The 14,743-nt window shown below is 40.4% G+C and overlaps 1 long non-coding RNA gene across 1 annotated transcript in view; it reads left to right on the top strand.

The window, feature by feature from the left end:
• The first annotated feature begins 1,294 nt into the window (after nt 1–1,294).
• LOC104873452 overlaps nt 1,295–14,743 on the top strand; it is an 80,721-nt gene continuing 67,272 nt past the window's right edge. The window contains exons 1-2 of the long non-coding RNA XR_783478.2: nt 1,295–1,561; nt 10,176–10,294. This is a non-coding gene — a long non-coding RNA (uncharacterized LOC104873452). The remainder of the gene's footprint in view (nt 1,562–10,175; nt 10,295–14,743) is intronic.

Genomic DNA, 14,743 nt, shown 5'->3' on the forward strand with positions numbered 1-14,743 from the left:
TTTTTTTTTTTTTTTTTGGGGGTACTAGGAGTTGAACTCTGGTCCTTGTGCTTGTGAGGCAAGTGGCAGCACCACTGAGCTAAATCCCCAGCCCAAAGTGTATTTTTCAGCAAGTGCAGTTTGGGTACTTGACTCCACCAGATTCATTGTCACTGGATTAGGGCAACTATTGTCAATGGAGTTATTGCCACAAATTATTTTAAAACCTTCTGCAATAATAATAATATAACAAGAATTAGTTATATTCACATATATTTCTATGTTATCTCTTGATCAGTATTGCTTGAGTTGATTATATAATTATTGTCAGAGTTGGCTGCTTTGACTTGAAGAGTCAAAATACCTTAACCAAACATGTCAATATTGAAGCAGGTTCCTGATCCTGGGAAAGCAAGAATGGTTGAAATATTCCAAGAAACATTCAGTAACACTTTAGTTCAAGAAGGACCATGAGTTAGTGCAGAATTCTCTGCCAGTTGCATGGTGGCAGTAAGGTCATTAAGAGTTTTTAAAAACACTGAAGAATAGAGCTGGCAGGAGGCTTCTTAGCAGAAGCAGGCTTTCAGGAGAGCAGTATGTATGTATGTATGTATGTATGTATGTATGTATTTACTTATTGATACCATGATTGAACTCAGGCCCTTGTGCTTGCCACGCAGGCGGTGGAAACACTGAGCCAAACAGCAGTGTTTAGATGAATAAACCAAGTCAAGAATGGGCTGTAAGGCCGGGGACTTAGTTCAGTGGTTCTGCCACCTGCCACCTGGCACGCAAGCACAGGTACCTAGTTAGATCCCCGGTACCAAAAAAAGGGAAAAAGGGATGCAAACTGGTACTGACTAAAAGGACACCTTCAAAGAAAGGCCTGAGGCCTTCTCAGGGTCTGAAGGTTCGTGCAGCCCCAATTCTGCACTTGACATTTCCATCCTTGATGTGCCTGGTCCCTCCCTCCCCTCAACACTTTCCATCTTTACAGTGGTTTTTGTTTTTGTTTTTGTTTTGGTACCAGTAATCAAACTTGGGACCTTGCACTTGCGAAGCAGGCCACTGAACCACTGAGCTAAGTCCCCGGCCTACAGTGTTCTTAATGGAATGTTCCTCCTGCTTTAATAGGGTCAGGAGGGATGCAAACCATTTCCTTTGCTTCCAGAGCTTTACTGAGACACGGTTGGAATATTTTTTAAATTACTATTTACAAATACTAGACTTTATTAATAAATGCTGAAAATATTCAGAGTGCCACGAAGACACACACGGTGTTTCGTCTAGTGTATCCTCCTATTTTTTTACCTGGACTCCCCAAGGATTACGGTTCTAGAGCAGGGATCCATCAGGCCACGCCCAGGTCGGCCTCCTGGTGGCGCCATGTTGGTGCCCCGCCCACGTGACTGGCGCCATTTTACATCCGCCACCGCCTCCCCCCGTGCCTAGAAAAGCAGGCCTTGCTCGGAGCTTCCTGTTTCCTGTCGGGAAGACCTGCCCCTTCCCCAGTGATTGGCAAATAACGCCTGTGGCCTCCCACCCACTCCGTGCGAAGCCTGAAGAATTTCCTCGTGGGAATGTGCGTAAATAACTTGTGGGGGAGGGGCGACACAGCGGTGTTGGCGGTGGGGCGGGGGTGGAAGTGAACCTTGGTCTCTTGCCACTGGTGAAAATCTTTGGAGTAGGGTGGCAGATACCACACATAAATATATTGTGGGACATGTACTAAAAAAATGATTCATCTGAAATTTAGATTTACCTAGGTGGTCTAATTTTATTTGCCAAACCTGGCAACTCTTCTTATAAGAGTTCTTGGAAATGCTGTTTCTGAAGACCCTAGAAGTAGAAAAAAGATCCAGTAGACCAGATCCCTGCGCTGTAGCCCTGTGTTCCAAGTCTATCATAGGTCATTGTGTGTTTTTGTTTGTTTTTGTGACCTGTGGGCATTCTATGTAAGGTTTGCTGGTCTGGAACTTGCAGTCCTCCTGCCTCAGCCTCCCAAGTGCTAGGATTACCGTGAAAGCCACCAGCCTGGCTACCATTTGTGTTTATATGACCTGAGAGTTAAGAATAAGGGTTATATATGTTTTCAGTGGTTGAACAAAAATTAAAAGTTGAATATTTTGTGACCCGGGAAAATGATAGGAAATTCAAGTTTCAGTGTCCATAAATGGTTTTATTAGAACACAGCCTCCCTTATTCTTTTACCCACTATTTGCAGCTACTTTAGAGATACAAGGGCTGTGTTCAGTAGTTCCAACAGATCGTAGGGCCCACAGATACTAAAATATCTATTGTTGAGTCCATTATCTGAATAGTGTATGATCCCTGCTATAGATTCCCTTTTTTTTTTTTTTAGATTCTCAGTCCAATTTTTAAAAATAATGATATGTCAAAATGAGATAACACTACTGGGAGTATGGCCAAAATCTTTTGTAAACAGTAGGCTTAGTCCACAATGCTGCTGTCTTTGATTCTGACTGTTCTTCTCCCACGGGCCCCTGATGGCTTACGCTCTTCATTACCAGGGGAGATGGCCAGGCAAATCAAAAGCTCACAGGAAAATGTAACCCGGACAGAGCCATTCTAAGGAGGAAGCTGCTAATTTTGCCTAGCAAAGAGAGGAAAAATATGTCAAGTCCAGCCTTACCAGGCCAATCTGGAAGTTAACTCCTATTTCATCCCAGCAGAAGGAGATTTCTGGAGATATATTCCAGAAATGAGGAAAAGCTATATTTGGCTGAATCTATGAGCCAGAGAATGACTGGTAGGGCATAACAAAAGATAATAGCAATGATTAACCAAGTTCCCTTAGACCGTGCTATGTTCCAGACGTTTGAAGTGTTTTCCATATTCATTTAAATATTGTAACAGTCCTTGGCATAGGTCCCTCTCATCATCCCCACAGCAGGAATCAGACCCAGGCTTACATTCTTAACTGTGCTCTAGAAAGAGACCATTGTCCCTCTTTTGTTCCTCAATTAGTGGCACCAGCATCCAAGTTGGTAGTAGAAATGAAGAAGTTGTCTACTTCTCAGGTCCTGGGGCTGTCTCAGACTGTAGTGTAACGAATGATAGCCATTTAATTAGGGAGATCTACACTGAGCCCTCGAAGCTACAACAGATGAAACAAGGGGGCAAGTGTGGTACAGACTCTAAATCCTGTGGAAAACAGAACGGGGAAGATTCCTATTCACAGAAGAGTAAAGACTGATGTCGGAGGACTGTGTCCTGCCTGGCCTTGGAGCTGGTCTTTTGGACAGAGAAACAAGCTGTGAAATCTACAAAAGTCTTTAAATCTTTTCTGTTTTGTCTTGTATCCAGCTGTGTCCCCACATCCTAGGCCAAGACCTTTTATGACCATTGAGCTTAGTATTCTGTTAAATGCATGAGTGGATTTTAAAATATGCATATTTGAATAGGTAATACAATCACATTCAAAAGTGTAACAGGTTCAAAATTCTGAAGAGGGAAATTCTTCCTATCAATGTCTCCAGTCACTGAGTTCCTCATTACAGAAGCAGCTGGGATTTTCATTTTGTAGGTTTTTGCAAGGTTCTTGTGTGCATACATAATCTGACATGCATTCCTGTCCTTGCTCTGCCCCTTATGACCTACATTTTCTCTGAGAAGATACTGGGTTCCTTTTTTGTGTTTCACATGTGAATTGAGAGTGGTGATGCTCCTAGACTCTGAAGATGGAAGTGAATGAGCTAATGAATAGAAATAGACTAGTTGGGTTACATGGTAGATAGGAGGAAATTCGTTCTTGCCTCATGTCATGGTACCGCTGTGTTGTAATCCTTAGAATTCTCTTTCTTCCTTTGATCTCTTTATTTCACTCACCTTGATGAGAACAACTTAGTGATCTGGAGAGTTAAAGCATGGGTGAATCTCAAGAACATTGTTCTAAGTGGAGAAAGCCAGTCACAAAGGACCACATATTGGAGTCACTGCTAAAGGATTTACAGTGTTCTTTTCGAGTGATGACATTATTTAAAAATTGGTGTGATTGCATAAAACTCAATATACTGCAACCTGTTGAATTGTGTACTTTGGGTAAGTTTTACGATGTAAATTAAGTAAACCTCAGGGTTATAGAAATGCTCTGGTGGGAAGGAGAGATAGAGGAGAAAAAGGGACAGAAGGACTCAGAAGCAGCAGAAATTAGACCACATACAAGTGTAGGTCTGCTATGGCATGGGGCACCACAGGGCCTAACTGTTAGTCCTTGCTTAGTCTCAGGTGGCTGTGTGACCTTGCAAAAAAGCCCTTTACCTGTCTGTGCCTTCCATGCCTCATTAAAAAGATGCAATTAATTAAAACTAAGGGGGTAGATCTTGATGACCCAAGGTCTCTTTCACAACTAAAAGCCTACAGTTTGTTTTGCCTCCTGCCTAGGCTGGAGGAGGAGAAGTGGGGGAAGGCAAAGATAGGCAGAGGGCAGAGAGATTTGCTGGGCCTTTCCCTGTCTCCTTGCCTTGGCCTGCACCCTGCCCTCTCCTTGAACTCTAGGGCTTTGTTCATCTTCCCCCAACCCAGGAAGTCTGTGTGTGCCTGCAGGGGAGGTGTGAGGACTGGGTCAGGCCAAGGTCATGAGGAGGCCTGGACAAGAACCACACTGTCAAATAGTCTGTGTTCCAGTAGAGATTATAGACCTTGAGAAGGAAGCAACTTGGGAAAATGAGTGAAGACCTAAGGCACATTCTGTAGGCAGAGAGATTTTTTTTTTAAATTTACTTATATTGATAATTTTTCCATCATTAGAGTGAATTAATCTCTAATATATGATAGTGAGCTGTACTCAATTGAGCGTGTGTGTGTGTGTGTGTACACACACACACACACACACACACACATATATATATATTTTTTAATTTTTGTTATGGTGAAATAGCTGTAAATTTTCCCATTTCACTGTTTTAAGTATAGAATTTGGTGGTATTAAATATATTCACATGGTTGTACAACCATCACTGTCATCCATGTTTTTAAATTTTTATGAAGTGCAGCAACCCAAAGTGTTTACCTCTGTGACTTTTTAGATTTGCTTGTACCCATGTAACTGCCCCACAGATCTGCTTTCCCCTTCTCATCAATTATATTTTAGAAGTTAGCTTTGGCTAAATTTAAGTATTTGTTTGGAGGAAGGGGAGAAAAACAGAATATAGTTCTTTGCAAGCAACTTAGGTGCTTTTGCAGATTGCATAGTCAGTATCTCACTGTTTCATTCTGAAAGGTTTAGGTCCTGGTGTACTTGGCCAGGAAGGCACTGTGCTAGGACGGTGAACTCATCGCTCCAGATCTGCTCTCCTCCAGCTGTCCCTTTGTCCCTCATTCCAGGACCAGTTCACAGCCTGAAAAATTCTCATTGGAATGTATTCAAAATTTTCACTGCAGATGCTACAATGGTGACAGCTCTTATACCAGACAGAAGGAAAAGATATTTTCTATGCCCTGGCAAGTAGTGTGTTGTGGTTGTGTTGCAGCTTCAGAATGTCTGCTGCTTTTGTAGCTGACGTTTTATCACCCTGTAGCAGAAGGTGCAAATTAGTGATTTTTTTCAGTATTTAAATCTGAGTTGATTGAAAATGAAGGGGAAACTTCAGGAATTAGGGTATAAGGAATTAGAGTATAATTCATCAGACTGAGAAAGAAGCTAATATTTTAATAATAGTAATAATAAACTAGAATCAGAAGACAAAGAACAAAGGAACCAGCTAGGAAGGCCCCAATTCTAAGGAGAAAAATTCAGGGAGGAAGCAGTCACTAGGAAGACACCTAACTCATAGTGCAACTTAGTGCTGATACCTCTGAAAATAGGTTCCTGGGAAAATTTAATTAAAAAATTTAAAAGTAAGAGAAGTAAACGCATGGAATTGTGCAGAATTGCCCAGGGAATATGAGAGTAAAGTTTGTTTTTTTTTTTTTTGACTTAACAAGAATGAGGCAAAACAATCTAAAAAAATTAAAGAGAAAGCAAAGAATATATTAGGATTTTAATTTCTTAGTAATGGGAAGTAATTGTAACTATACACACAAGTGCTGAATTTATTTGGCAAATCAAAACGATGATGACTTCAGGCAGAAGATTTTCAGAGTGAATATTATGGACCTTTTTTTTTTTTTTTTTTTTTTTTTTTTTTTTTTTTTGGTACTGGGGATCGAACTCAGGACCTTGCGCTTGCAAGGTAGGTGGCAGCACCACTGGGCTAAATCTCGGGCCCTGCTGTAGACTTTTTGACAGGAACAAAACACATATAATTTTATTTTCTAAAAACTTCTGATATTTAGGTTCTGTTGGGCTTTTTTTGTATGACTTAACATGATCTATTTGGAAACATGTTCTATGGCTATTTAAAAAGGCTTATCTCTGAAAGATTCAAAGTTTTAGTTAGACACAAAAATATGTTTTCAAGCTCATTTTGTTTTAAAATGTACTACATCTTTATACCTACTTGATTTGTTCATTTCTGAGATAAATATTAGTTTCTGCAGGAACACAGGTCTGTTAATTTTGTGTCTTGTATTAATTTTTTCATTATATAATCTGGGCTGCTACGGGGACATAAAGACATATGATTATTACAGTTTCTCAGTGGATTATGCCTTTAATAGAGAGTGAAATGTCTCTCCTTGTCATTTTAAATAATATTTTGCTTGAACTTTATTTTGTTAGGATCAGTATTTTTTTACACTTAATTTTTTCCTTATGTTTCACATGCAGTTCTTTTATTACTATTTTACAATGTAAACTGAACTTGTAAAAAATTCAGAACTTTTATTTTATTTTATTTTTTAAATTCAGAATTTTGAAATTTGCATTAATTGCTACAAAGCCTAGGCAAAAACTCACAGGCCAACAAGATGGACTCCAACATTAAATGTATCTTTACTGAGGTATAATATATAGGTCATAAAATTCGCCTATCTCAAAATACATCACCATGACCCAGTCTTAGAACACTTTCATCTCCCCAAAGAGATCACTGGTTCTTGCTTACAGTCACTCATTACCACCTCCAGCCCAAGGAAGCCACTAATCTATTTTCTGTCTCTGTAGATTGCCTTTCTTGGATACTTCATAAAAATGAATCCATGCAGTATTGGGTCTTTTACATCTGCATTCTTTTACTGAATAGTTGTGTGGCTCATCCATGCCTAGTAGCATTCCACTGTATAGAAAATAGTACTATGTTTGGATTGTGTGTACTTTTTGGGCAGGTAGGTAGTAATCCTTGGGATTGAACATAGGTCCTTGCACATACTAGGCAGTTCTCTACCACAGATCTGTATCCCCAGCCCTGTTTTTACTTTTTGAGTATTATTAAATACTACCATGAATATTTATCTGCAGATCTTTGATTTCATTGTTTTGTGTGTGTGTGTGTGTGTGTGTGTGTGTCTGTCTGTCTGTCTGTCTCTGTCTCCCCAGCCCGTACCAGGGATCAAACTCAGTATCTTGTGCTTGCCAGGCAGGCATGGAGCCACCGAGCTACATCCCTGGTCCCAATCTACAGGTTTTTGTGAAGGCATATGTTTTCATTTCTCTTGGATAGATACCTAGGAGTGGAATTGCTAGGTTATATAATAATTTTATGTTTCACTTTCAAGAAATGCCACATTTGTTTTCCACAGTGACTGCACTCTTTTACATTGCAGCCAGCAATATATAAGGGCTGATTTCTCTACATCCTCAACAACACCTATTATTACCTGTACTTATTTGTTCATGTATTTGTTGTTTGTTTATTGACAATGAAGATTGAGCTCAAGGCTTCACACATTCTAAGCACATTCTTGACCACTGAGCTACATCCCCAACCCCTTGTATGTATTCTTATTGTAGTGATCCTGATGAATGGGAAGTATATCTCTTTGTGGTCTAAATTTGTATACCCTTAGTATAGTGATTTTGAGTATCTTTTTATGTGCTTACTAGTCATTCCTATATCTTATTTGGCAAAATACCTATTAACATGATTTACTCATTTATTTGTTTCTTTATTTGCTGTACCAGGGATCAAAACGAGGGCCTTGGACATGCAAGGCAGGTGCTCTATCCCTGAGCTGTACCCCTATGCCCCATTTATTCACTTTTAAATGAGATTGTCTGTCTTCATATTATTATTGAGCATCAGGAGTTCTTTTTCTGAACAAAGTTCTTTATTAAGCCCATGATTTACAAATATTTTAGCCCAGTTTGTGTCTTCTCATTTTCATAATGACTTTTGGTAGTGTAAGTTTTGAATTTTTATCATGTCCAATTTACCCAAGTTTTTCTGTTGTGGATTACATTATGTTTTGTGTACTCTAGAACGCTGCCTAACCCAAGGAAAACTTGGTTTTGCCAAATGTACAGATAGGAAAGGGAGAAAGGTGCAGGCTTTAGAAGGCGATATTTCTATGTTTTTATATTTGAGGTAATACTTGAGTGCATAACAGGTGAAAAATAATTTAGATCTGGTAACCAGTTAATAATGACAATCACAATACCTAACATTTATTGATCTGGCACTTGTCTGAACTCTACATGAAAAAAATCTATCACACCAAACCTGTGAAGTAAGTACTATTTTTTATCACTGTATATAAGATAGGGAAATGGAGGCACTGAGATGATAAGTAAAATGTTGAAGTAAAGATCATAACTCAGTTAATCTGACTCTAGAGCCCATATTGAGTCACTGTGATACATTTATTCCACAAAGGGTAGTATTTAAACACCTGATTCCAAAATTCAATCAGGGTATGCCTCCTGATTCTTGGCTGTTCACTGGGAGCTCACTGTGGGATCAAAAAAAATTAAGTGATTTGAAGGAGCGTAGAAAAGGACTTGCCGGTACAAAAGATTTCCTTACTAGCTTTCTATAGTACCTGAAATTTCTACTTTTGAGAGTTATATGTTCTGGTATAAAGCATTACCTCTACAAAGTCCTTGGTGAAATTAATTTCAGTATGACATTTCATAAAGTGTGAATGTGCCTGGTTTTTGTAAATGATTGTAGACTCCAAGATGGCTAGCATCACATCTTCTTTTTGCATGTTATGAAATTTCAGCATCTGGGATTGTGGCTTATAGGATTATTTGTGGGAAAAGCAACCTGGTTAAGGTTATGTTTCTCATTTATATTTGATTCTACCAGATATCTGTAAGAGTGCTAACAGCCCACACACACATGACAACGACAACAACGAAATCAAAGATCTGTAGATAAATGTTCACAAGCCAATGTAGCCTACATACATCCTACATATCCTAGTATAGACTTTAAATCATCGCTAGATGGCTTGTAATACCTAAATAATTGTAAATCTTATGAGCCAGGCATGGTGGCTCAGGCCTTTAATCCCAGCACTCGGGAGGCTGAGGCAGGAGGATCACTGTGAGTTCGAGACCAGCCTGGACTACATAGTGAGTTCCAGGGCAATCTCAATTACATAGTGAGAACCTGTCTCAAAAAACCAAAACAAACAAACATTGTAAATTTTATGTTTATAGTTGTGGTGCTGTGTTGTTTAGAGAGTAATGACAAGGAAGTCTGTACTTTTTCATTACAGAAGTGCTTTTTTTTTTTTTTTTTTTTTCAGTGCTAGAGATCAACCCAGGGCCTTCTACATTCTAAGCAAGTGCTCTGCCACCAAGCTGTACCTATGGCCATCAGGTGCAGCCCCCCACAACTGTAGTTGACTGAAGTCATGGATATAGAACCTGAGGATATAGAGGGTTAACTGTATATGTAGATTGTGAGGCTGAGGTTAAATATAAGTAGAAGCTGATAGGGAATAAAAATCAGCATACACCAAAGAGTTTCTCTGAGGGAGTGACTATACGCAGAGACCTGTAAGCTGGACTCCAGTTAGTCAGGCCAACTGTTTAGAGGAAAAAAACACCTGGAGGGAGCAGTGTGTGTGCAGTTTCTTGTCAGTCTCACCCTTACTTGCAGAAGCTTCTGGAGCTCTTGCTTCATAATCATAACACCTGCATTCTGTGATTCCCGGGAGTTTTACCCAATGTTTTTTCCAGGGTTGGACACACTGGCATTATAATTCCCGCTTTCATGTTAAAGATACTGAGGCTTTGAGTAGTCAAGTCACCCGCCCAGATCACACATTCTGGAAGTTGTGTGTGGTTGTTCAAGCAGCTTGTGTATGTGAGGAAACATTGATAGATCCTAGACATCTCGTTTCAGGGAGCAATTGGCAGCTCATGGGACAACCAGCTGAAAATAATGAGAAGTCTCTTAAAATCAATGGCATTTTGAAAAGGACAGTGGATCAGCAGGAAGAAGTCGTAGCTGTAGATTAAACTGTAAGTCATCATCATAAATACAACTTGTTTCATCAGAACTGTAATAAGGTTCTTCTAGGCAGAGTGCACTAAAATGCTGCTGAGGAACATGCTGGTTTTGCTGTCAGAAATTGAGTAATGTAGCGTTAGTGCTTCAGCTATTGACAAAGGAACAAATTTCTATGGAAATTACTTTTAATATTGAGTCACTGCAACTTAATGGCCACATTTTTTAAAAGATTGGCTAAATCAAAGGACATTAATGCTAACATTAGCATCATTCATATAATTAAAGATAGACCAGCAAGTAGAGTTGAAAATGAGCTTAGTCAATACAAAATACTGTTGTGCTTTGCCTTGCGTTACTGGAGATAGTTTAAATAGGACTGTGAAAGGCCCTATTTTTTGTTCATTTTCTCTTTTTCTGTATTTTGTTTGTTCATTTTTACTCTGTATTAGTCTGTTCAGGTTGCTATAAAAATTACCATAGACTTGGTGGCTTAAAAAAGAAACATTTATTTCTCAAGTGCGTCTGGAGGCTGGAAGTCCAAGCAGGGTGCCTGCCGGTATGGTCAGGTTCTAGTGAAAGTCCTCTTCTAGGTTGCAGATTGCCAACTTCTCCTCATATTCTCACATGGCACAAAGAGGGCTCTCTTTGGTGTTTTTAGGGTCTTTTTTAAATCAGGACATCAATCCCATTCATGAAAGCTCTATTCTTATGAGCCAGTTACCTCTCAAAGGCCTTACTTCCTATTACCACCACACTGGGGGTTAGGATTTCTCCTTTTTTTTCTCTCTCTCTCTCTCTTTCCTTCCTTCCCTATTTGTGGTGCTAGAGTTTGAAGTATTGAACAAGGGCCTCAAGTGATGTTAGGCAAGTGCTCTACCATTAGCTGTACCTCAAGCCCCAGGATTTCAACATATGAGTTTTGAGGGGTTGCAACATTCAGTCTAATACCATACCCTCTAAGGAGAAGACATACTTTATGTTAGTTTAAACTAATTGTTTAAATAAAATTCTAAGACAGAAAGTGTATAACATACACATACATTGAATTTCTCTCTTCCTAATGTGAGAAATGCTAAAGAACAAGATTCTGTTAGGAATAATTTGGCTTTGAAGGGCCAGTCTCTAAGAAACTTTGGTGGTACTAAGGATTGAATTTATGCTATGCAAATGCTCTACCATTGACCTACCTCCTCAACCCTTTTTATTTTATTTTTTATTTTTTCATTAGGGTCTTACCAAGTTATCTAGGCTGGCCTCAAACTTGTGATCCTCCTGCCTTGGCCTCCCGAATAGTGAGATTACAGACACATGCCACTGTGCCTGGTTTAAGAGACAGTTTTTATCTCTTGTTGAGAATTCATAGCCTAAAAGACAATGAAAGAAAGAAAATACATGCAGAGATCCTACAGCTTCATTGCATTATAGTCTTCAAAGGAGTGTACTAAATCGAACCCAAATGGTCATTGTGATAGTTAATCCCATGTCAACTTGGCTAGGCTGTGGTGCCTAGTTCTTTGATCAAGTATTGATCTACTTGTTGCTATGAAGATTATTTTGCAGATGTAATTAACATTTACTATCAATTTACTTTAAGTAGATTGCTGTAGATAATGTGGTTGGACCTCATCCATTCAGCTGAAGGTCTTAAGGGTTAAAAACAGGTTTTGAAAAGGATTTTATCTAAAGACTGTAACCCAGAAATCCTGCCTCAGCTTCCAGCTTGCCAGCCTGTCCTGCAGGTTTCAGACTGACTGATACCTGTCACCCCCGATGGGTAAGGCAACTGTGTATGGAACCAGAGCATGCACTGTTTCCACGGGAAGCATGTGGGCAGGAGCACAGAGCCAAGTGTGGCCTAGGCACCATCAAGCCTGGTGTTGACAGTACAGGAGACCTCAGAGAAGAACAAAGATTGCTGTCCTGAGAAGAGTGACCTCACTCTATCCACGCCCCGCAATTCCTTAAGTCAGTCCCATACCTCCCCTTTAAATTCTTTGCTCTCTGCCTGCTCTATGGTGAGTTCCCTTTCTCCACACTCAGCCTGCCCATGCAGCCATGTGTGAGTGACTAAACTCTGCTCCCACAGTGTTGTCCAGGTGGGCTCCCTCCCCTGTGTCTCTCTCATGCATTTGGTGCCAAAAACGCAGGGTGGAGGGACCCTCCCTGGAGGGCTTTTAAGCCCTATCCTGAGCCTTTTGTCATGATGAGACCATCAGCTCCTCAGACTGCATGCTGGACAGTCCCTGCTGACTGCTTCAGATTGAGGCCGTGCTTCTAATGCCACCAGAACAGTCACCAGGCTAGAGAATGCCTGCAGCCCAGGATTCTCTCCAAGCCGTGTCCTTTCTGTGGTGGGGCTCCTCACTGGAAGTCTGATTCCCCACTGCTGGTAGCCGCCCCTGCTGCTTGTGGGCCACAACCCCAGAGACCCCCAACGAGGGCTCCTTCCCAGACTTTCTTGGCCTGCCCACCAAAGACCAAAGCTTCCCTGAGGCCTCAGGCACCCCCTAGACCATTTCAGATGCCATACTCTGCATAACTCTTATGGTAGAGGGTAAGTCCTTCCCTTTCTTAGTCAATACAAGGGCCACTTATTCCACCCTTCCTTCTTTCCAAGGACAAGTATCTCCTACCCCTACTACTGTTGTGGACATTGACAGCAGAGTCTGTAGAACTTTAAATCCCCCTCCTCCCCATCTGTTATCAGTTGGGACACTGTCTTTTCCCACACTTACTCTTAGTCATCCCTGCTTACCTCATTCCCCTTTCCGGGCAAGACACCTTAACTAAGTTGTCAGCCACTCTCGACTATCCCCAGAACACAACCAGTATTTTAGCCACCTGGTTTCCCCTTCCCTGCTCCCCTCTGTGGCTCCCATCATCTCTCCTTACCTCAACTCCACAGTCTGGGTTACCTCCTCCCACCCCTGACTTCATTCCAACAGCCCCTTACTGTCCCTGTCAAACCAAACCACCCTCCCCTGCCCAATGACGGTATCCCACCCCTGACCCAGCTTGATGGGGACTATATCCTATTATTTCTCACCTCTTTCTCCCCCCATTAATTTTATTGGTACATTTAAAGCAAATAGTACAGTTACATTTATCACTGGGATCTTGTACCTTTACTTGATGTCTTGGTTCTTGTTTTTTCCCTGTACCCCTGCCCTTCCTTTACTCCCTCCACCCTCCTCTATTTACAAAGACTTTGTTTCCATTTTTTTCCTTTTTTTCACACTTTTTATTTTCCCTTATTTCCTTTCCCCTTCCCTTCCCACTTCCCCTTTAGCCATTTTCTTCCTATTTCACACTATCAATTATACCATTCAAACCTTTTTTTAGTTTTTAGTTTTTCACTTCAGAGAAACTACTCAAGTGTGTCCTGTGTATTTCACTTAAGAGTATAGCCTCAATGTGCATCCATTTCGCTATAAATGTTTCTAGTTTCTCATTCTTTATGGCTGAGTAGTACTCCATTTTAAAGAAAAACCACATCTTCTTTCTCCAGTCTCCAGTTGTAAACATGGGTGCACCAAAAAAAAGGATCAAATGTCAAGCTGTTTGGGCAGGGGATTTAGCTCAGTGGTGCCACTGCCTGCCTCACAAGTGGAAGGTCCTGAGTTCGATCACCAGTATAAAAAAAAAATCAAACATGGGTGCACATATATCACTGTGGTATGATTCTTTAAATTCTTTTGGAAAGATATCCAGCAGAGGGATAGCTGGGTCAAATGGAGCCTCTAATCCTAATTGTTTGAGACATCTCCATTATTTATTTACACAGTGGTTGCACCAGTCTGCACTCCCACCAACAATGGGGAAGGGTTCCTTTCTCCCCACAGCCCTGCCAACATTTATTATTGGTTGATTTCTTGATAGCAGCCATTCTTTGTGGGGTGAGGTGGGATCTCAGTGTTGTTTTCATTTGCACCTCTCGAATGACCAGTGATGTTGAACGTTTTTTCATATATTAATTTGCTGCTTTTACCTCTTTGAGAAATGTCTGTTCATTTCAGATGCCCATTTTTGAATCTGGTCTTTGTATTTGGGGGGGGTCTGATTTTTTTTTGAGTTCTTTATGTATTCTTGACAATAGTCCTTTGTCTGAGGAGTAGCTGGTAAAATTTTTTTCCCACATTGTACGCTGTCTCTTAGCTCTATTGGTGATTTCTCTTACACCACAAAAACTTATTAATACAATAAGATCCCAGTTGTTAATTCTTTTTATTTTATTTTTATTTTTTTCCGGTACCACGGATCAAACTCTAGTCCTTGCACTTGTGAGGCAGACGCCAGAACCACTGAGGTAAATCCCAGCCCTCCAGTTGTTCATTCTTTGTGCAAATTCTTATGCTGCAGAGGATTTGTTCATAAAGTCTTCTATGCCAATGTCTTTGAGAGTTCTACCTAATTTACTTTAGTGTTTCTGTTTTGATATTTAGACCTTTAGTCCACTTGGA

The sequence above is a fragment of the Fukomys damarensis genome, unplaced genomic scaffold, assembly GCF_012274545.1.
Source record: "Fukomys damarensis isolate Sample0158 unplaced genomic scaffold, DMR_v1.0_HiC HiC_scaffold_31, whole genome shotgun sequence".
Classification (NCBI taxonomy): domain Eukaryota; kingdom Metazoa; phylum Chordata; class Mammalia; order Rodentia; family Bathyergidae; genus Fukomys; species Fukomys damarensis.